Source organism: Desmodus rotundus, chromosome 2 (assembly GCF_022682495.2).
Source record: "Desmodus rotundus isolate HL8 chromosome 2, HLdesRot8A.1, whole genome shotgun sequence".
Taxonomy (NCBI): Eukaryota; Metazoa; Chordata; class Mammalia; order Chiroptera; family Phyllostomidae; genus Desmodus; species Desmodus rotundus.
The window spans coordinates 164,225,768-164,249,567 of NC_071388.1; the positions used below are offsets into that span (position 1 = coordinate 164,225,768).

Sequence of the window (23,800 nt, forward strand, 5' to 3'; positions counted from 1 at the left end):
CGAGAAGGGCCAGATCACTCAACCCGGAGTAAATTTTGACCGGTCAGAGGTAGGAGATGAAGGGAGCTGGCAGCTAAATTTCTTCTTAGGTCCTTGCTTTCATAGACTGTTCCTGGGCCCAGTTTTTTAATAAAGCTTGTCCATAAACACTTCACATGACCAAGCAGTTGACTGTCTTTTCAGGTTCATGAATCATAGACCAGGTTGGTATCATTATACTACATACAGTCATACCTCGGTACTCGTCGGCTTTAGAACTCATCAAACTCTGTGCTCGTTGCATTTTGATGAGACAAAAATATTTCAGCACTCAGTGCTTGCTCAGGGCTCACAGTACTTGCTAGAATTTGTGTGAGTCATGCTGCCACCCTCTGACAGTCCCCTCTGACAGCTGTCAGTTTGTTCTCTCTATCTGTGAATCTGTTTCTATTTTGTTTGTTAGGTTACCTTGTTCATTAGATCCCACATAAAAGTAAAATCATATAGCATGGTACATTTACACAATGAAATACTACTTGGCTGTAAAAAATAAGGAAATCTTAACTTTTGCAACAGCATGGATGGATGGAGAGTATTATGCTAAGTGAAATAAACCAGTTGGAGAAAGACAAACACCACTTCATCTTTCAATGAAGCATTAGCATTTCAGCCTTTCTGAGAAACCTCAGCTGATGTTGTACGCAATGAAATGCAACAAAAATGAAGTGTGAGGGTTGTATGAAAAGCATCGATGGTGGGATTATGATTTGTGTGAGGCTCAGTTCATTTGCTTTTATGAAATTGTAGCATTAATAGTATTTTGAGAATATCATTACCTTCCTTCACTGAAAAAGTCCATGAACAATTATTTCTCTGAGACAAATAAAAGGAATGGATTAGGGAGCAGAGAAACTTTTAGCCAACATGTGACTTGTGACCTAAACTCTCAGCAAAAATATACAATTAATGAGCCCTGGCCAGTGTGACTCACTTGGTTAGGTGTTGTCCTGCAAAGCAAAAGGTTCAATTCCTGGTCAGGGCACCAGGGTGTGTGCAAGAGGCAACCGATCAGTGTTTCTCTCCCTCTCTGTCTCTCTCCCTTGCCCCTCTCTAAAAATCAATAAATAAAATCTTTATTAAAAAAAGAATACACACTAATGAAAACATCGCTCTCTGGCAACTTCTGCGCAATAACACCACCATAGCTCAAAAGCAGTGGAAAGATTGTTACCTATGTTTACATATGTATGCCACTCTCGGTTTTCAAAACTTTGTGATTCACAGAGTGGAGAAACCACCTTGATATGTCTGCTGTCTTTAATCCACTTCCCCAAAGCCATTATATCTTATTTGATCATTAATCAATGAGACAGGTAGTGTTGTGATATTTAAAACCTATATTTTAAAATAACAAAACACACAGAGATAATATGGATTAGAGTGGAAAGTGTGCAAGCATTCTTCTGGTAACACATGAGATTTAGGTCTTGATAGTTTGTCTCCCCTTCCCCAGAGTTCACGTTTTTGGGGGTTTTTTTTTCTATTAGAAGTTTCGTGAAAAAAATTGAGAAGTATTACTTTAGGTTAAAGATTCTGTGTGCTCTCATCTCTTTTCACACTTCTGGATTTTCTTCTATATGGGGCTTTGGTCTTCTTTTTAGAAAGAAATCAGTCTCAGTAGAGTTCTATTCCTGGAACCCGGGTGGAAGGAGTAAAAGGTGGGGATGAGCCAATGAAGGTCAGCGCCCAGGTGGTGAGCTTGAGAAGGCTGTGTAGTTCACAGGGAAGGTTAAGGTGAAGCTGCGATGTGTCAAAGGGCCCGGCACCTATTATTTTATGACAAGGCAATGTAAGAACCTGGCTAGTTAAGGTGGAAGAAGCTCATACAAAAGGTAGGATTGGAGTTGCAAGAGAAATTGTATGTGAGAAAAAGTGCATACGATTGACTACGTTTCATAGCAAATACTGAGATACTATCACAGTTGCCTCACTGGGTAACAATGTCTTCAATTTTTGAAGGCACCCTCCCCCGACTCATCCAATTCGGAGCCCTCGAGAGCCCACAAAGCATTCCAGTGCTTTCTGCAACAGTTCCTGTTACAATGTGTTCTCTGGATTTCCTTCCCCTGAAGGTGGTGATGGCAGAAAGGTCTTGAGATATTTGTGATTTTTCTCATCCTTTCACAGAAAAAAACGTCTGTGCAACTATTTAATTTACATCATTCTTTTCCTTCAGATTAATCTGCCCCCTGCACGGGCTGGGATTGGTTTAAGGCTGTGTGGGATGGGTGCAGTGAGGTGGGTATTTAAGCAACCGAGCCTTTCGTTCCCAAGTGTATCTCGGCCTGAGAAGTTTTTGCTCCCGAGTGGCAGGGACGGCGCGGAGCAGGTACACGGTCCTGCAGGTTTACCGACCACCCCGCATGGTGGCCTTAGGGGCTTGGCAGCGCCTCCCGGGAGGCCGCCGAGCTGCCGTTCCCTTCCGAATCCGCTTTCTCACGGTGCTCGCAGCGGCCACGAGCGCTGGGGCCATCCCGGGCCACCCTCTGCGAACGCTGGCAGGTCCACCTCCGCTGGCCTGGGAGGGCGGGCGCGCTTCCCGGGCGCTCAGGCCCCGGGAAGCCCGGTCTCCACGGCGGCGATCTCTGGAACCAGAGGTTCCCCGAGGGGGCCGGGCCCGGGGTAAGCCCAGGCACCGCGAACCCGCGCGTCGGAGGTTCGGAGCGCCTCCCCCGCGGCTCTTCCCTGGGCGTAGTAAGGGGTGCCGGGCGGCGCGGGAGAGCCGGCCGCTTGCGGTTCCACTCCCGCCCGGGCAGCCAGCCGGGGGTGGAGAGCCCGGAGCGCCGCCCCGCCAGCGCGCCCCGCCCGTGGGAGAGGAGGGGCTGCGGCGCGGCGGGCCACTGGAGGCGCAGCACCGCCGCCACCACCGCCGCTGTCAGTGCCGGAGACCGCGGCTCAGCTCGCCGGCCAGCCAGCCAGCGCGCCCGTCCGCCCGCCGGGGCCGTCTCCCGCCGCTGCTGCCGCAGGATCGGCGGCGCCACCGCTGGCTTCCAGGTGGGTGTCCTCGCTGCATAGGTGACCCCCGGAGCGGATGTGACGGTGCCCGTGCCGGGGCTGGGGGCATTGTGCGTCCGGAGGGCCGAGGACTCAGAGGGGCGCGCGGGTGGGCTGCTCGGCTTTGGGCCCCAGAAGCGTCGTAGTCCTCGGGGGGCACGCCTGCCCGCGCAAGCCCGGTGGCCGGGAGTCGGGGGTGGTGGCGCTAGTCCAGCCTGGCGGCCGAGATGGGAGGGGGCGTCTGGGTCTTGGTCGCTACTCGCCGCCCTCCCCTCCCCCTCGTTGTCGGGGAATTCCGGCCGCGTGGCTCTCGAACCGCAAATCCCCTCAAATCCCTGCGCCGGCTCCCCCAGGCTGCGGGGGGATGAAGCTGGGGCTGGCAGAAGGACTGATGTAATTGTCAGCGGAGAACGGAGCCCGCGCGGGTGAGAGCGCCCGCGCCGGCTCCCGCTAACGCCTACGCCGCACCTCTCAGGGAATCCGGGGAGCCGCGAGGAGCGGCCCGGGAAGTTATGCATTTGGTTTTATTGTGCGCGTGCACTGCGGACTGTCCTCACGGGGCACCCCTGCCCACCGCTGCTGGCGCCCCTGCAGCCTCCTCTGCAGCCTCCGTCCACACCCCGGGCAGGCCGAGTCTGCTTCCCCGGTTCAGACCGGGACAGCGTTTGCATTGCAGTCGAGACGTGCTTCCCCTGCAGCCAGCCGGGAACTGCCCGCAGATCGGGTCGCCCGGGTATCTGGGGGAGGAGGGGTGGGAGACCTGGGGAGGAAGCCGGGAGAAGTAATGACAGCAGCAGATTTTATTTTTTAAAGCCTCTACTGTCTATAGACACATCTGCATGGTACCTTTTAAGCTTTTTTTTTTTTTTTTGAAAGTTACGACCTATTCTGATTTTGTGGCAGTTCTGTGATATACATGACGGTAGCTTAAACAGAGGGACCTAAAGCCGGGGAAAGCATTACATAATGGACATGAAGCAAATGACAGGAAACTAAGTGAACGCACTGGGTTGCCGGATTATTTCTTTCTCCCGGACGCAAAAGTCCTATAGGCTTTTTCTGTACTACAATTTCCATTTTTCAGTCGCTGCACTAGTTTTAACAAATTGTATGTCGTATTCAGTTGTGATATTTTTCTAAATAAAATACTTTCTATTCAACGTCTTTTCTTAAATTAAAAAATTGCAGGCTAATGGATGGTAATATCACACAGCTAATTAAATGTGGTCTTTCTTCAAAGGTACAATTTTAAAATATGTCATCTTAATATCCTTAACTTTGTTTTCCTCTTGGCTGTAACCCTCCCCCACTTTGCTTTTGGAAGCCTTTCTACAGTTTTAGGTACTGCAAGCTCCCAGTGTTGATATTCCTATTTAGTGTTACAGCATTGCAGATACAAAGACTAATAATAAATGAAACGGAAGACCTCGCAGTAACTCAGAGTGAGCAGAGTTCCCAAGGTCGAAGGGAAGATGCAGCGTAATTTGACTATAATCACCTACAGAGACTATGCATAGCCCTCTTTGGGTTATAAGGAAGGCCCTGATTGGTGGAATAGAATTCCTGTTATTCTTTTACCCCAAGTTTCATATGTTTCTCCCTAAAAATGATTTTTTCTCTCAAAGTAGAGACAAAATGGTTTGAAATTAAAAACTTTGCTTTTTGAAAGTCTAAGAACTCTGTGTTTGCACTTATTTTCAGTTTTGATGAGATAACTCAATTATGCATTCCGTGAATGCATTCCTTTTGGGATATCTCAGTTTCAAGTGTCACTTACTTGTAGTATACGATTCTGTGGGACTCCTGCGGGATCACAAAGAATAAGTTTTCTTGTCCCTAGATTGCCTTAACTGTCTGTTACCTGTACTCCAAGAAGAAAGGTAAAATATGTCCAGATAAAATGTTTGTTTGGAGATCTGTGTGCTGCACTGCAGAAGTAGAATTCAGTTCATGTATAACAGTAAATAAAAGTTTTATGCAACTTTATTAATGAAACTGTTGGATGAGGGAGAAGATTTAAATTTTACTGAAAGTCCTAAACTAGGTAGGTTTCAGTGATCGCTCAGTGGATTGGTGCCTGTGGAGCATCATCTGTTCAAGACACTGGTCTCGGCATGTGGGAGATACAAATAAGAATAAAAAATGTCCCTGCCCTCAAGAGTTGGGCATCTAGTTTGGGAGGACAAAACATGACTCCTCAAAATGAGGATTTTTTTTTTTACTCCTTTTTAAGTTTGCTTTTTATCTTGAAAAAATGGTCTTATTCTATCTGTTGACTTCCGTGACTTGTTCCCCCTTCAACATGATGTTACTAAGATTCATGCCTCATGTGTCTATAACACAATACATTTCTCTGTTCTCCTGCCAATAGCCTTTTTGTTGTTGTCGAAAATTATTGCAGAGACTGCTGCTTTGAGCGTTCGTGTGTTCTGGAGCACGTGTGTAAGTACTTCGCTTGGCTAAATACCTAGGTACGGAATTTTTGATAGGTAGGGTGTATGAGTATTCAACTTGCTGGATCTTACCAAATTATTCTTCAAAATTGTTAATTTACATGAGCCAGGGAAACAAGCAAACACAAATCATCCAATACAATCGAGCATTTATATGTGTGTTGAAATACATATCGTTTTTTTAAAGTAAGAGAATAATGAACTTAAAACCCAGGACAACGGTTATCTTTTGGGACGACCAGAAGGATGTCACGTGGAAGAACACATAGGTGAATGTAAGTTAGTGGTAATGATATAGTCCTCAGGTTTGGTGGTAAGTTTGTAGGTAATCATTTTGTTTAAAAAAAAACATGAGGGTCGTGCATGGATCAGTGATGACTTTAAAGTTGTAAGGAAGAAGAAAGTAAGGACAGTGCAGAGGTGTCATAAGGCAGCAAGCACATGTACCTAAGGGTCCACACAGTGACAGCTGAGGGTGAGGAAGCAGTCCCTGCTATAGGCCTGCGCTGCCAGGAGTTCCTGGTGGAGCCCTGCAGGAAGGACGAGCAGGCCTTCTGAGAGGAGGAAGGCCATCTCAGACCTAGGAAATGATAGGCACAGAAGTGAAGGAAGCCTTGTGAAATCGTCCAGCCATGAGCCACGCAAAGGGTTCGTGAAAACGGCCAGGGAACTGAGGGATTCGAGGGGTTGGAGCTGGGAAGAGAGGTCCAAGGCAGGGACCCTACTTAGGAGGCTGCTGATTGAGATGCGAGTGTTCCGTTTGTAGAAAAGTAGAAAGGGAATTCCCTCTGATCGGGCCAGTATCTCAGAAAATCTGTACAGTAAGATAACCAAAGGCAGAGCTGGAAAGGAAGCTAGCCCAAGTAGGTTAATATGCAGGGCTATCTGAAGGATAACTGGGTGAGGGAGAGTGTTAAGTATTTAACGTAGCTCTTAAACTTGAAATAAGTTTAAGTGAGTTTAAATAATTAAAAAATACTTAAGTAAAATATTGGCAGACTGTCATTTGTATGTGTTTCACCAGTGTTATGAGACTGAGTACAAAGAATTCATGATTAAGACAAAAAAATTATCTTTTTTTAAAGACATGATGGGTTTTGTTTTTCTGTTTAAGAAAATCTATATGTCAATTTATGAAATACATGAAGAAAATTCCCAAACACTGGAAATACTCATATTTGCTCAATGTGCTGATGCTTGAATGACTTTTTTTAATAGATTCATAAGATGTTAGAGCTGAAAGGGGCTTAAAAAAATCTTCTCTTCCAACCTCACCCATATTCCAGGTGGGAAAACAGGCCCAGAGTCTTTTCCAGTGAGGCGCTCGCACCATGTGTGAATACTCGTATACCTAGGAGGTCATATGCCAAACAATTTGCTTTTGCTGCTGGTAACAGAAAATAAAGCTCTTCCCTGCATTTTGGGTAGGTCAATGAGAAAATGACCCCATAGCAACCTCTGCAGTGGGATTTTAAACCTCTTTTCTAACATTTTCCCTCTTGAGTGGCTGGTGTACGAAACAAAATCATACACATATTTTTAAATTTTCATAGGTTTTTGGAGAAACACCTTTGCTTTTGAGGGTATGCTTAGAGCAATAAACGCTGCAAATATCAGTATTTAGAATTTTCTGGTGTTTGCTTCTTTGGTATCCATAGCTTTGATTTTTAATCAATGAACAGGGTAGAGAAAAATTAAATTATCTTGTGCTATATACTTTTCTATCTCTTTTTCTTTGTTATTCTTTTTCCAACTATGAAAGAAAATTAAAGTGCAGAGGGAATTGAGTCAGAAATGGAACATTAACTTGCTTTTTTGTCTTGCATCTTAGGAAGGCAGTTCTCATTGTAACTCTTGAGACAGACCTATCCACCTTTTGAAAAGAGTGTGGAAACAGAAGGGAGAACAACAGCACTATATTTTTAGAATCTTTTTTTCAAAAATCAACCTGAAATAAGCCTGGCCTCAATTTCCAGCAATGGCTTTATTTCACGTCTCCGAAACCAGTGCTTAAGTTCTGTCATGAATTTGAAGACGTTACCTTGATATTTTTATACATAATACAATGTTGTCACAAGTAACAAAGTTATCAGCTACTAAAGTTTGAAGAATAAAGAATCTAAAAGAACATTAAAATAAATAGTTCTAAAAACCATTTCTGGTTTTTAGATAAAGTTTAAAGTCTGATTTTATTTTTAATTAAGGTAACATTTTTGTTTTCTGTTTATCTGGAGCAGCTAGACAAGTTTTGCATATTCTCACACCATAGGCATCAATCTGAACAGTTTCTGTTTTCTAATTTCCCTGGAATAGAGAAAGTAGCACAGTTTGAATGGCATGTTGATTATGAAAAGGCATTAAATTCTTTTTGATCTCAGTAAACTTCAAATGGAAGCAAGAACTATAAAAAGAGGGTGATCTCCAAGGCAGGCCAAGCAAATGTAGGGTTCATACGAAACTCCATGAAGAAAAGCAGGGGAGAAATAGAGAGCAGAATCCACAAGAACTCAGGATAATGGAATAGGAAGGTCAGGGTAGGAAGTAGGTTGTTTTCTAGCCTCATTTCAAAAAGTGCTAATAGAGGAAATAAAAGTATAAATCTTAGGGCTTATGGAAAACAGATATTAGAGAAGAGGTCTGTCTCTACACTTAAAAAGATTTGATAAATCTTAAAGAATAAGGAAGGCATAAATATTGATACATTAAACTCCACTTAAGATAGTATGTGTAACAAACAGAAGATAAACATCACCACACCAGCAAAAAACCATTTATAACATGTGTCCTAGACAAGGAGTAACTCTTTAATATCCAAGGAGCTCCTAAGTATCAATAAGAAAATCGACTGCTGATCTCAGAGGAAAAGGGCAAAGGCAATGAACAAAGAGTTCACAGGAAATGAATTACAAGTGCTCAACTCAGGATAAGAGAAATGTAATTTTAAACTATTTAGTCTATTAAACTGGCAAAGATCTTGATGTTTGGTAATACCTTGTGGTGAGGTTTGGGGGGAAATTGGCAAGCTCATACATTGTTGGTAGGGGTACAGGATGGTCTAGCATCTATGTAACAGTTTTGAAATATTGCCACAATTAAAAATTTACCTACCTTCTCAACTCAGGAAATCTAAGACGGTTTTCTACAGATATACTTGTACGTGGCAAAATGAATTTTCACAGACAATCCATTGCAGTATTATCTGTAATGACAAAAGTTTTAGAAGTAAATATCCATCAATATGGGATCACTTAAATAAATTACAAGCAGAAAGAAAACTAGGTAGCTGTTAAAAGGAATGAGATCATTCTATATTTGCGGATAGGGAACCATGTCTAAGATACAAGGGAACAGGTCAGGTTGCAGAGTAGTCTATGGCCATTGAGGTTTAATATGAGTTTATAGATACGTGTTTATTCTTGCAACTTTTAAGATTATCTCTGGAAGGTGACCCAAGAAACTGGTAATAGTGATTGCCTCTGGAGAAGAGAGCTGGGTGGTTGGGGTGGGGAGGGAAGGATACTTATTTAGCATACTCTTTACGCTGTTTGGATGTTTAAATATGTCAGGTTATCTATCAATCCAAGATAAATTTTAAACTTCTTGAGGCTCACTTGTACTGATCGAGAATGTTGAGTAGTTGTAACCAGAAGCATTCTTTTGCAACTTTAGGTCCATGGTAGTTGCCAAAAGACTCACCCTCACTACTACCCTGATGGGCTAAAGTTCGAGGAGGGAAAGTGGAAGCGGTTGCTCTTTGGGGCAGAGTTGGCACACCTTGCTTCTCTGCAGCTGCCCTGCCCTTGTCACTGTGCCCCCAGCTGACTGATCTTACTGGGAGGGAGACTCAAAGGACATTGATTAGGACCTGCCTGGGTGGAGATGAGAGTTCAGGGAGAACAGACTTTGAAGAAAGTGGTGTCAGAAGCCTAAGACTGGGAGAGCACAGGAATGGAGATGGTACTGATTGCTACTCCAACTCCATCTGATGCAGCTTACAGCGATAAAATGGAGACAAATGTTATTTTATGGGTGACAGCCTTGAGTCCTTTGCTACCCCAGAGTTTTGGTATGGTGTCTAGGAAACTGCATTTTTAAAAAGTGGCCTTGGTTTTGGGAGTCCCTTCTGGGGATCACTGATGTTTCCTCTCTCCTTTTATTGATGTGATTATCCCCATTCATCCCTTGACATAGCTGTTCCCTGGAATATTTTTATAATAACTTCTAAAACCTTTTATGGTCTGCTCTTAAACACATGCTTTTCATAAGCATGATTGTTTCATTGTGCCTTTGTCCTCCTAGAGCCCATGAAAGGGTACTGAATATTAAGGTACAGACTAGTAAGACAGCCTGGCCTGGTAGTTCAGTTGGAGGGTCGTTCGGATACGCCAAGGTTGCAGGTTTGATCTCCAGTCAGGGCACATACAAGAAGCAGCCAATGAATGCATAAGTAAGTGGAACAACAAATCGTTCATCCTCTCTCTTTCTCTCTCCCTCTCTCTCCCTCTCTCTCTGTCTCTCATTTCGTCCTTTAGCACCACCTCACCCCATCCCTCCTGAACCGCCCTGGCATTCACCAGCTGCCGCTTCTCCCTGTCCTCTGTCCCACTGTGCGTCTTCCTCTGGTTGCCTCCTGTGTATTTTCTTCTTCCAAACAGAGGGGAGCTCCTTTTTTAGGGCCAAGCCTTTTTACTATTCCTTTCTGTCTTTTTTTAAACTTTTTTGTTTTGTTTTGTTTATTTTTTCTATTTTTTGTTTTTTTCTCTCTGTTTTCCTGATTTATTTTTTGTTCTTTTTAAAATTTTAATTGTTATTTTCTTTTTTCCTTTCTGTCTTTAAAGCTCCTGAAGAGTCTGCTCTGTTGGACATCTGGTTGCTTCCCTCAGAATACACATCCTTGCTGGGCAGGGCATCATTTTTCTGGCATTTTGAAGGAAAGAAATATTGTCCAGAGGTGACACTTCCCCCTGGTAAACATGAACCTTTTCCCCCTTAATGTCAAAGCTTTTTTAAAAATGGAAATCTCTCTAGAATGTTGTATAGATTTCACTTTATTTAAAAAAATATATATTGTACTGATTATGCTATTGCAGTTGTCCCAGTTTTCCTCTTTGCCCTCCTCCACCCGGTGCTCCCCATTCCCTCTGGCAATTCCCCCTCCCTGCCCCCTTAGTTTATGTCTGTGCGACATGCATATAAGTTCTTTGGCTTCGCCATTTCCTGTACTGTCCTTAACATCCCCGTCTGTTCTGTACCTACCAATTTGTACTGTTAATCCCTGCACCTTTTCTCCCACTCCTGCCCCCCCCAGCTGATAACCCTCCAAATGATCTTCAATATCTGTGATTCCGTTTCTGTTCTGCTCGTTTGCTTAGTTTGTTTTTTAGATTCAGTTGTTGATAGTTGTGGGTTTATTGCCATTTTAATGTTCATAGTTTTGATCCTCTTTTTCTTAAATAAATCCCTTTACCATTTCATATAATAATGGCTCAGAGAAGATGGACTCCTTTAGCTTTACCTTGTCTGGAAAGCACTTTATCTGCCGTTCCATTCTAAATGATAGCTTTGCTGGATACAGTAGTCTAGGTTGTAAGACCCTGCTTTTCATCACTTTGAATACTTCTTGACAGTTCCTTCTTGTGTGCAGTTTCTTTTGAGAAATCAGCTGACAGTCTTATGGGAACTCACCTGTAGGTAACTAACTGCTTTTCTCTTGCTGCTTTTTGGCATTTTCATTATGATGTATCATGGTGTGGTCCTCCTTGGGTCCAACTTATTGGGGCTTCTCTATGCTTCCTGGACTTGTGTGTCTATTTCCTTCACCAAATTAGGGCAGTTTTCTTTCATTATTTTTTCAAATAAGTTTTTAATTTCTTGCTCTTTTCTCTTCTTCCGGCACCCCTATGATTCAAGTGTTGGTACACGTGAAGTTGTCCCAGAGGCTCCTTATAGTAGCCTCGTTTTTTTGGATTCTTTTTTTCTTCTTGCTGTTCTGATAGATTTTTTTTTTCTTCCTTGTCTTCCAAATCATTGATTTGATTCTCAGCTTTGTACATTCCGCTGTTTACCTATAATTTTTTCTTTATTTCACTTAGTGTAACCTTTATCTGTCTGGGCCTTTTTTTTATGCTGCTGAAGTACCAAATGAGTTCCTTGAGCATCCTAATAACCACTGTTTTGAACTCTGCATTTAATAGGTTCATTATCTCCATTTTGTTTAGTTCTTTTTCTGGAGTTTTGTTCTGTTCTTTCATTTGTGTCATATTTCTATGTCTCCTCATTTTGGCAGCCTCCCTGTATTTGCTTCTGTGTATTAGGTAGAGTTGATTTGACTCCCTGTCTTAATAGTGTGGCCTTTATGTAGGAAAGCACACCTAAAAATTGGATGCCTTTAGGTAAGGACCAGGACGGGGCAACCCCTGTGAACCAGGTTGATGGAGTCTCAGATATGGGGTAGCCACTCTGTGGCTGTGTGTGGGGAAGGGCTCTGAAGAGGGACAGTGACTACTGCTTGGCCTCTGGAGTTTTTCCCAGTGGGGGAGCTGTCCCCTGGCACTTGCTCCGATGCCAGACACTTCAGTTTCTCCCCGTATGCCACTGGTGCCCTTCCAGCTGCTGCCCAGGTGCTGTAGCCAAGAGTGAGTAAATCTGTGGAAGTCCTAAGACCACTGTGAGCCATTTAAGAGGAGACGCTTGAGAATCCCGCAGTTTGTTCCGCCGCCCCAACCCCCATTGGCTTTTGCAGCCAAAAGTTATGGGGACTTAACTTCCTGGTGCTGGAACCCTGGGCTGGATGATCTGGTGAGGGGCTGGGATCCCTCGCTCCCTAGCTTTCCCCCCCAATTGTTATCCACCACATGCGATTGTGGAACCCTATTCCACATCTCCACTCTCTGCATCTCTGTTCCTCCTACTTGTATGAATGAACGTGACTTCTCTAATTCCTTGGTTTCAGACTTTGATATCGCTTGATTTTCTGACTATTCTGGGTGATAGTTATTTTGTAGTTTAGTTGTAATGTTTGCTGTGGTTGTACAAGTAGGCAAGCCATGTTTATCTACCCCTCCTTCAGACTAGACTTCACTTTAAACAATTGCGCAGAGACCCCAACACCAGAGAGCCCCTGAAGTGTTGCTAGTGACTCACTCAGTCTAAGAATTTCCATTAATGTTTATACCTTCCGGAAAGATGGCTAGGCAGTGGGGCAGCACTCGTTGCTTCTTTACCAAATAACCTCAGAATCCTTCTCTTTTAACTCTAACTGACTTGTTTTTCTTGAAGGTCTTTTGATTTCTCTTTCCATCAGTTGTCAGGCTTCTACTACCTTTCCACGAGACAAGCCTCCTCTCCTGACACATAGAAAGCGTTTGTTCAGGAAGTAATTTTATTTCAGCCACATCTTTGAAATAGTAAGGAGTTCGTCCCTCTCATTTTGCTGAAGCAGCTTTTCTTTTGCTCAAAGGTTCATTTTCCAGAGTGTGCCAAATAGTTAAGATGGTATGAAGTCTCACTCAAGTGCTAGATAAATCTGGTATTAGACTTTGCTATTAGATTATAGGAGGGTTTATAGTTGCTCCAACTATTGGAAATGCATTATCATTCTGATATTCTTTAATCCTGTTATTGGTCTCAGGATCACTCATTTATTGGACAAAATATTTCTTGGGCATCTACTACATATCAGGCTCTGTGCTTTGAAGTCAGAAAAGGACTCTGCTGTGTTAGAACTGACATTCTCATGAGAGAGACAATCAGTAAAGCACACTGCTGGTTTAGATACTGTTAGGAACTATGACAACAGTAAAAGTGACTGATGGATGGGTCAAGAGCAGTTGTTGTTGGCAGTGGGTGTATTAGTTTCCTAGGGCTGCTATAACAAGCACCATGAATTGGGTGGCATAAAATAGTAGAAACATATTCTCCACAGAGCTGGAGGCCAGAAATCCAAAATCAGGTGGGTATTTCTTTGCCTCTTTTACCTTCTTCAGCCCCGGGAATTCCTTGGCTTGTGGTAGCATAACTCTCACCCCTGCCTGCTTCACATGGCTTTCTTCCTCGAGTCTCTGTGTCTGTGTGTCTCCTCTTCATGTAAAAACACCAGTCATAGTGGACTAAGGGCTGACCCTACTCCAATGTGACCTCATCGTGACTAATTACCTTGCAACAACCCTATTGCTGAATAAAGTCACATTCTGAGATTTTGGGGGTTAGGACTTTAACATGTCCTTTGGGGGGTACAATTCACCCCTTAGCTGTGGATAGAGCTGGCCTTCTTTGGGTAGACTGGCCAGGCAAGGATGCCTTGCTAGGCAGAGACATTTGAGTTGAGCCTGAAAGGTGGAAGGGGCAGGTTGTGAAAAAAAATATCTGGGTGCAGTTCCTTTCCTGGGGGATGGAACAGCAAGTGCAACAACCTAGGGAATGAGCCTGTCGGCGTCTAATGTACCTTAACTTGGCACCCTTAAAGAGGGCAAAATAAAGTCTGGTTTGGGAAAATTACTTTTATAGTTGAAGTCAATAGGATTTTGCTTTTGAGCATTCTTGGATGTTTTTACTTCTGGTCAGGCAAAGATCAAAACAATTTTTCTTCAAAAACTAACTGCTGAGAAATCAAGCCTACTGGCAATGGCTAATCACATATTCAGAATTTTGTTGAAATGGTGTGGGGACTGCCTGAAGGAGTAGGGGGTGCTGGATGGTGGGGGGCAAAAGGGGAAAATTGGGACAATTGTAATAACATAATCAATAAAATATAATAATTAAAAAAGGAAAACAAGAATTTTGTTGATTAAAAATTCACTTGGTATTTTAATAGTAGAATTCTCTATCACTATATTTAGATTTATTAACCTAAAAGCTTAAGTTTAACAACATCTGAGAATTAAGCAGACTTTGTAATTGAGATTATTTTCTAGTTGTAAGAAATTAAGGCCAAATATAGCCTTTGAAAACCTAACATCATATATTAAGTTGTCATTTTCAACAAGATTATAATATTGTTATGGTTGTCGTCTCTGACACCGAGTGTTTGTAGCATTAGTATGATTTATGTCACAGATTTATAAATATTTTCAGTTTTTATGAATTTAAAAATCAATACATAATACAAAAAAAACTATATGGAAATATAAATTTCCCAAGATAGTTAGTCAACAAGATTCCATGTTAGATTGGTAATACCTTTAAACATCCAGAAGTAAGGTAAAATAGCTTGAGATATTGTAATATTTTATGGAAAACTGACATAATGAAATATGTATTAGTAAATTTTATGTGTACTTTAGCCAAACTTTGATGTAGTTAATATAGATATATTTGTTTATATTACAGAAAAATATATTATTTATAAAAAGGAAGTTTCCATTAAAAGTTCTAAATATGTTCACAAATGCTTATGTAGAATAGATTTTTTATAGTGAGTAGCTATTTAGGAAAGGTTTGGGATTGCTAGCACAGACTGAGTCCACCAAGGCTGCCTGGGTTCACATCCTAGTTTCGCCTTGTCTAGCTGTGTGACCTTGAATGAGTGGCTTAACTCTTTGCCTTAGTTTCCTCATTCATGAAATGGAAAATACAAAAATAGAACCTACTACAACAAAGGGTTGTTGGGAGGATAGAATGAATTAATGCATATACACTTCTTAGAATGGGCACATAGTGCTGTATAAGTGCTAGTTATTATTTTTAGCATGTTAATTGAAAATTGATGTATTAATATTCACAATAGAAAAACTTACGGAAAATGTAAATACAGTTAGCGTCTGTTATGCCTTGTTAGAAATCAAAAGCTAATGTGAGAGAGATAAGAAAATTTCCAACAGTATTTTCAAAGCTCTGTTTTAATGATAATAATCTGTTAAAAGTATTTTATGTGCTTATCTACTTAGTAACTTATAGCAATGACTATGTTCAAGAGATTTTGTTAGGTCTTAAGGGAGAAAGAAAGATGATTAAGCTGTCAATCCTGCTCTCAAGAACTTATCCATCCTGTGGGGGAAGTAAGCCATAATTTAGTGTAATACAAAGTGTAATGAGGTAAGTGTCACATCAAGAATATGATTTAGTGCTGTGAGTACCTCTGGAGGCAGGGAAACATCAGAGGAGGTATTGTGGGTAAGAGGGGCATGGATAAAAATTAGGAACTGATGACAATTTTAGGAAATGGGAAGAATAGGAGATATCTGAGGTAGAGAAAGAACAGGTAGATAAATAGGCAAAAGACAGAGAATCATGTCCTCAAGTCAAGAGAGGAAAGAATTTCTAGGAGGATAAATGGGCTCTCATCCTAATATTATAGAAAAGTCAAAGAGAGACCATGAAAAGCATTCTCCCCTCATCTTCTTGGGGTTAGAGAGATTGGGCTAGTGATTCATTGGCTTTTCTTGAGAAAATAATATGTAATAGAATTTCTGAACATGACATATAACTGAAAAAGCATCAGGTCATAGGATATAGTCTATTTATATTGATGTGATTCAAACACACTGAAATTTCTAGGAGGTTGGATTCCTTAAAGATCACTTTCAAGACTAACTAGCATTCTCTTGCATTTTTTGACTGCCAAGTGTTCTCCTAAACATTTGAGATGATCATCCGGTCATTTAAAGCGTTGCAGCTGTTCTTGGAGTAGATCCATTACTTCCACGTTACAGACGAAGAGGCCATGGTCCAGAGAGGAGGTGACCAGCTCACTGTCCTATTTGTAGGAAGTGACCAAGCTGGATTTGAACTCAGTCCGTCTGGTCCTGAAGCCTGGGCTCTAACCAATTATTTTAGACAAAGTTGATTTTAGATGCAGAGTTGAACACCCAACTTTCACCAATCACCAGCCACACTGGCCTCCTTGCCATTCTTTAAATAACCCTGGGTAATTCCCATTGCAGGGCCGTGGCACTTGTTTTTTCTTTAGAATACTCTTCCTGCACTTTGCCTGATGGGCTTCTCCTTACCTTTCATGTGTCATCTCGAATATCAGAGAGCCCTTCCCCAGGCCTCCCTGAAGTACGTCCTCCACCTGCAGCACACCCCAATCTGAGAACATCTCACATATGTGTTCATTTGCTTTTGTCATCTTCCTGTTCTCAGGGTCTGCCTTAGGTACGGCTGTATTCCCAGGACCTAGGATGGGTCATCTGTAAGTATTTGTGGAACAAATGCATAATAAGATACAGGATTTTAAGTAATTGGTGAGTTTTTTGGTAGGGTTATGGAGATGTTAGGAGTATCATTCATGTCAGCCATTGTTTCTTTCCTATTTACATATATGCTTTTTTTCAAAAACTAAATTGAAAACTGGATAACATTTTATTTTTTTATTATTCTTTTTTAAATTATATTTTGTGATTATGATATTACAGTTGTCCCAATTTTTCACCCTTTGCTCCATGCAACCCAGCACCCTCCACTCCCTTTGGCAATCCTCCCACCATTGTTCACATTCTCGGGTCATGGGTATAGATTCTTTGGCTCCTCTATTTCCTATGCTGTACTTTACATCCCCATGGCTGTTCTGTAACTTCCTATTTGTACTTCTGAATGCCCTCACCTATTCACCGATTCCCACACACCCCCTCGCATTTAGCAACCAAAAGAGAGGGGGAAAAAAAACCACTCTCCATATCCATGATTCTGTCTCTGCTCTTCTTGTTTGCTTAGTTTGTTTTTTAGATTCAATTGTTGATATGTATTTTTGCCATTTTATTATTCATAGATTTGATATTCTTCTTAAATAAGTCCCTTTAATATTTCATAGAATAATGATTTGGTGATGATGAACTTCTTTAGTTTTTTCTTGTCTGGGAAGCTCTTTATCTGCCCTTCAATTCTAAATCATAGCTTTGCTGAGTATAGCAATCTTGGCTGTAGGTTTGTGCTTTTCATGACTTTGAATATTTCTTGCCAATCCCTTCTAGCATGCAAAGTTTCTTTTGAGAAATCAGTTGACAGTCTTTAGGAACTCCCCTGTAGGTAAATAACTGCTTTTCTTTTGCTGCGTTTAAGATTCTCTCTTTATCTTTAACCTTTGGCATTTTAATTATGATGTGTGTTGGAGTGGGCCTCTTTGCATGCAATTTTTTTGTACTCTGTGCTTCCAGGGCTTGTAAGTCTATTTCCTTCACCAAATTAGGGAAGTTTTCTTTGATTATTTTTTCAAATAGATTTCCAATTTCTTGCTCTTCCTCTTCTCCTTCTGGCACTCCTGTGATGTGAATGTTGGCATGCTTGAAGTGTCCCAGAGGCTGCTTACACTATCCTCGTTCAAATCATTGATTTGATTCTTGGCTTCATCCACTCTACTGTTGTTACCCTGTAATTGTTCTTTGTTTCAATTAGCATATCCTTCGTTTCTGCCTGGATCTTTTTTTATGCTGTTGAGGTCCTCACTAAGTTCCTTGAGCATACTTATAACCATTGTTCTGAACTCTGCATTTTATAAATTGTTTATTTCCATTATGTTTAGTTCTAAAGTTTTGATCTGTTCTTTCATTTGGGCCATGTTTCTTGTCTACACATTTTGGCAGCCTCCCTGTGACTGTTTCTATATATTAGGAACAGAGCTGCTATGACTTCCTGTCTTGGTAGTGTGGCCTAATGTAGTAGGTGTCTGCAGGGTCCAGTGGTACAGCCTCCCCTATTCCTCAAGCTGGGTACTTGAAGTGCATCCTTCGTGTTGGCTGAGTACACCCTCTTTTTGTAATTGAGCCTTGATTGCTGTTCGCAGATCAATGGGAGGGATTTACCCAGGCCAGTCAACTACAAGGCCTGACTGTAACAACTGACACCAATCTGCCCCCTGTGAAGGATCAACTGTGCAGGCACAAGGTGGTGGTGCTCTGACATAGTCTGTAGTAGTCCACTGGATGTGCAGACCCTGCGCTTTCCCAGGTGGTGCAGGCCAAGGTCAGCCCCCATGGGTTTTCTGCCTGGGACTCCCATGTCTGAGCTATAAATCAATCTGAGATGGCTGCTACTCGTGCTGGGCTTGGAGATTCCCAGTTGAAGCCAAGCTGTGAGTCTAGGCTGGCTGCTGCTAGTGCCAGGCCTAGGGCCACTTAACAATACGTATTGGGACTGAGGGCTCACTGAGGCTGGCTCTTGCTTGTTTGATAGGCTTTAGGAAGTTGTGAAGTATAAGCCAAGACCAGCCATTCATATGGAAAAGCCACTGTTTACAGCTTGGGTGGGCCCATAAGTTGGGTGGATGGAATCTCAGGGGATCTTCAGGGGCTAACAGTGTTAGCCAGGGTGATGGAGTCTCAGATATGGCACCCACCTTCTGGCTCTGTGGCTCTGAGGGAGAAAGGTTCAGAAAAGTCCTCTGCCTGCCTTTCTGTCTGAAAAGAGCTGTCCCCCATCCCTCGATGCTAGACAATTCACTTTCTCCCTGCATGCCGCTGGTGCCTTTCAGGCTGCTACCCCAGTGCTGGAGCTCAGGAGGAATGAGTCTGAGTAAGTCCATGTGTGAGTTCCTTAAGGGAAACTGCTTTGGATTCCAGCAGTTTCTTCCATTGACTCATTCCCACTGTTTTTTGCAGCCAGAATTTAAGGGACTTATTTTTCTGGCATTGGAGCCCTAGGCTGGGGGTCCTGATGTGGGGCTGGGACTCTTCGCTCCTGAGTTATATCCCTCCCAAATTTTTATCAACCACACATGGATGTGGGACCAATTTGTTCCATGTCCCTGCCCCTCCTACCAGTCTGAATGGATGTGATTTCTTTAATTCTGTAGTTGTCACAGTTCCATTCAACTCAATTTCTGACAGTTCTGAGTGATGGTTGGTTGTTCTATAGTTTAGCTGTAATTTTGATGTGGTTGTGTGAGGAGGTGAGCTGTATTTGCCTATGCTGCCATCTTGACCAGAAGTCCTAGGTGATATTTTAAAGGAAAGTCCTGAAAATTTTACCCATAGTTAAAGTGATACGAGTTCTTTTTTAAAAAATGTAAAATACAGAAACATATTTTAATATTGTTCCTAGAAACTAATTTTCATTGTTTGGATATATTTCTTCAATTGTTTACAAATTGCTTTCTTTTACTCAGCAATGTATCATGAATATTTCTTGTGTCATTGATTATTCTCCTAAATTTTATGTGTTAAATAGACTAGTATTTTTAGAGCATTTTTAGGTTTGTAGCAAAATAGAGCAGAAAGTACAGAGCTTTCTCATATAACCTCTTCCCCCAGACAAGCCCACCCTCCACCATAGAAACTCCACACCAGAGGGGAACATTTATTACAGCTGACAGATCCTCACTGACCTGCCATCTCATCCACAGTCTATGGTATACACTGTGGTTCACTACTGGTGGTGTACATTTCATGGGTTTGACGAATATATGATGGCGTGTATCCACCGTTACAGTATCATACAGACTAGTTTCAGTGCCTAAAAATCCTCTGTGCTCCACCTTTTCCTCCCTCCTTCCCCCAACCCGTGGCCTCCAGCTTTACTGTCCTTTTACTGTCTCTGTGACTAAATTTCATTTTTAATAGATGCAGACTACCCCATGTTATTCTTTTTTTGTAAGTGTTTTGATTACTAATTCAGGCTCTTTATTTTATTTTTTGTATATATTTTATTGATTATGCTATTACAGTTGTCCCATTCTTCCCCCTTTACTCCCCTCCACCCTGCACACCCCCTCCCTCCCACATTCCCCATCTTTAGTTCATGTCCATGGGTCATACATATAACTTGTTTGGCTTCTACATTTCCCATACTATTCTTACCCTCCCCTTGTCTATTTTCTACCTACCATTTATGCTACTTATTCTCTGTACCTTTCCCCCTTCCCTTGCCCTCCCACTCCCCTATTGATAACCCTTCATGTGATCTCCATTTTTGTGGTTCTGTTCCTGTTCTAGTTGTTTGCTTAGTTTGCTTTTGTTTTTGTTTTAGGTGTGGTTATTAATAACTGTGAGTTTGCTATCATTTTGCTGTTCATATTTTTGATCTTCTTTTTCTTAAATAAATCCCTTTAACATTTCATATAATAAGGGCTTGGTGATGATGAACTCCTTGAACTTGACCTTATCTGAGAAGCACTTTATCTGCCCTTCCATTCTAAATGATAGCTTTGCTGGGTACAGTAATCTTGGATGTAGATCCTTGCCTTTCATGACTTCAAATACTTCTTTCCAGCTCCTTCTTGCCTGTAAGGTCTCTTTTGAGAAATCAGCTGACAGTCTTATGGGCACTCCCTTGTAGGTAACTGTGTCTTTATCTCTTGCTTCTTCTAAGATTCTCTCCTTCTGTTTCATCTGGGGTAATGTAATTATGATGTGCCTTGGTGTGTTCCTCCTTGGGTCCAGCTTCTTTGGGACTCTCTGAGCTTCCTGGACTTCCTGGAAGTCTATTTCCTTTGCCAGATTAGGGAAGTTCTCCTTCATTATTTGTTCAAATAAGTTTTCAATTTTTTGTTCTTCCTCTTCTCCTTCTGGTACCCCTATAATTCAGATGTTGGAACGTTTCAAGATGTCCTGGAGGTTCCTAAGCCTCTCCTCATTTTTCCGAATTCTTGTTTCTTCATTCTTTTCTGGTTGGATGTTTCTTTCTTCCTTCTGGTCCACACTGTTGATTTGAGTTCCAGTTTCCTTCCCATCACTATTGGTTCCCTGTACATTTTCCTTTATGTCACTTAGCATAGCCTTCGTTTTTTCATCAAATTTGTGACCAAATCCAACTAATTCTGTGAGCATCCTGATTACCAGTGTTTTGAACTGTGCATCTGATAGGTTGGCTATCTCTTTGTCCCACAGTTGTATATTTTCTGGAGCTTTGATCTGTTCTTTCATTTGGACCATTTTTGGGGTCTTGTTACATAAAGGGCGGAGCCTTAGGTGTTTGCCAGGGCGGGGCAACCCACATCACTGCACTGTGACGCTGTGTGGCGGGGAGGGTCTGAGAGGGAACAATGCAGCTTGCTCCACTCTCTGCCAGATTTCAGTAACTTCTCCCGCTACCCACAATCAAACTGGGCTCTTCCAATGCTGCTTCCCGGGTGGGTGGGTCTGTGTACGTTCTAGGACCCTGTGAGTCTCTCCAACAAGCTCTCCTGTGAGGCTGAGAGTTTCTCCTGCTGCCGCCTCAACCCCCACGGATGTTTTCAGTCAGTGGTTTGAGGCTTTATTTCCCCACACTGAAACCCTAGGTTGTAGGTCTGTCTCCTGGTCTTACAGCTGTAGTCTTGCCTGGAGTCCTTTCCTCCTGGCTGCCCATCTCCGCCCCTCCTACCGGTCTGGATGAATGTGTCTTCTTTAACTCGTTGGTTGTTGGACTTCCCTACAGTTCGATTTTCTGTCAGCTCTGCTTGTTTTTTGTTTTTAAATTGTTATTGTCCTTCTTTTGGTTGTGCGAGGAGGCAAAGTGTGTCTAACTATGCCTCCATCTTGGCCGGAAGTCCCCCATGTTATTCTTAATGCTAGTGCATGCCATGTTTGACTTAATGCTGGTTGCATAGTTAGGTGGGTTTTTTTGGCATTTTCAGAATGGCTCTGTGTAGAGGTCTTTATGTACAACTGTGATGACCCCCTAGAGTGGCTGAATTGAGGACTAAGGGATAGGGACACTTTTGGGGTTTTCTCATGTATTCTTTAACAACCTGACCCTTCATACATTTTTAAAAGATCACTTTTTACTCCCACTAAGAATGTATGAGAAGGCTTTGTAAAAGGAATCGCCTGTAAGTACTGAATATAGACACAGTCCTAGCTTATGCATCTGCAGTTTATTGTGTCTGGCATTGTTCTAAGCATTTTTATTTGAATTGACTCATTTATTTAGTCCTCAGTGATAATGCTGTTGGTTAGTACTATCATTAGCTCTATTTTATCTTATTTTATTTTTTAAATCTTCACCTGATATGTTTATTGATTTTAAAGAGGGAGGAAGGAAGGGAGAGAGAGGGAGAAAAATACGAATGTGAGAGAGAAACATGGATCAGTTACCTCCCGTATGCACTTCCACACTCCAACAGGGGAGTGAACGCACAACCTAGGTATGCGTCCCGACCTGGAATTGAAACCGCAACCTTTCCATGTATGGAATGATGCTGTAACCATCTGAGCAACCCAGCCAGGGCTATTCGCTCCATTTTAGATGAGAAAACTGAAGCACACGGAAGTTAAGTAACTTGCCAAAGTGATTTCCTTAACTGTGCTATGGGGATGGTATTAGGGCCCAACTTTCAGACTGTTGTGTCCAGCGTCCTGTGCTCTTCGGCCCGCAGTAAAAACTGCCCAGTATCAGCGGGAGTTTTTGGGGATCATGGCTGTCACAGAAGTAGTAGCAGCAAACCCATGACCGCGAAAGTAGCCGTTGAGAATGAAATTGGTTCTTAGTCTGTAAGTTAATGGATAAATATTTAAATGAAAACCTTTTTTCAAATTTAACTTTAACTCACCTGACATTGAATACATTGCTGGTATTTAGTGACTATTACTTAATGATAATTTATGATTTTTTAAAACTTTCTGAGAGAAAACCGTAGCATATTTCCATGGAACACTTGGGACTTTGAACTGCTTGCTGTGGTTTTCCTGTCTTCAGAGTGTAAGTACTATCTGGCAGGTAGGGAATATGACCAAAGTATTAGTCTCAAGTGGTGATTAAAAGAAACAAACATAAAACCCAGTTTTCTAAAATCATTGAGAGTTTCCCTGTGTCAGTTTTTTAAGGCAGCTTTTAAATTTTTGGCTTTGTATGAAAATTCTGCTTTAAACAAATACAAACTAGCCTATTTTGCTGTGTATAATGCACACTTTTTTGTGCAAATTTTTGAGGGAATAATAAGGATCTCTCATATACATGGGTAGTACTAATTCCATATCTATCTATATATAAAATTTCTTGTACCTTGTATCTGTTGTTATGTTTTGTAATTATTTGTTACAAAGAATTTCTTGTACCGTAATATGTTAAAAAGTAAATGCAAAAATTCCTTTATAATACAAAAAAGTATCTAAATATAAATAAATAAATAAATAAATAAATAATTGATTGATTGATTGATTGATTTAAAAAATTTAAACGAAAGATTTTTTTCCCTAAAAGTTTGGGCCAAAAACGTGAGTGCGCTTTATACATAGGAGCACATTATACACGTCACAATAGGGTGACATTCTTTTCCCTCCTTTCTCCTGTTCGCCCCCAACCCCCAAGCTTACTCCTTCCACACACTTAATATTTCTGTTGAGTTGCTCCTAAGGATGCTTATGTCTTTGCTTCTCAGTGTTTTTCTGTGTCTTTTTGGAAGAAAACAGACTGATTTCACTGCCTGTGTTTGGGGCTATATTCTTTGGTTCCCTGACTCGCTC

General features: G+C 41.8%; 1 protein-coding gene and 1 long non-coding RNA gene across 8 annotated transcripts in view; one reads left to right on the forward strand and one right to left on the reverse strand.

Annotated features, from left to right (window-relative positions):
- The first annotated feature begins 2,109 nt into the window (after positions 1–2,109).
- The window catches only part of OSBPL6 (oxysterol binding protein like 6), a 197,019-nt gene continuing 175,328 nt past the window's right edge, over positions 2,110–23,800 (forward strand). For 4 of the 6 annotated variants that reach the window (XM_045196285.3, XM_024561508.4, XM_045196286.3 and 1 more), the window contains exon 1: positions 2,110–3,033. The gene's annotated coding sequence lies outside the window, so the exon portion shown is untranslated. The remainder of the gene's footprint in view (positions 3,034–23,800) is intronic. The other 2 variants (XM_024561509.4, XM_024561510.4) reach the window with 2 other exon arrangements.
- LOC123479820 (uncharacterized) overlaps positions 3,040–23,800 on the reverse strand; it is a 29,901-nt gene continuing 9,140 nt past the window's right edge. Inside the window, exons 3-4 of one of the 2 annotated variants that reach the window (XR_011650889.1) lie at positions 8,595–8,685; positions 3,040–3,793 (exon numbers count right to left, since the gene is read on the reverse strand). This is a non-coding gene — a long non-coding RNA (uncharacterized lncRNA). Of the gene's footprint in view, positions 3,794–7,535; positions 7,791–8,594; positions 8,686–23,800 lie in introns of those variants that run through there. The other variant, XR_008426178.2, reaches the window with a different exon arrangement.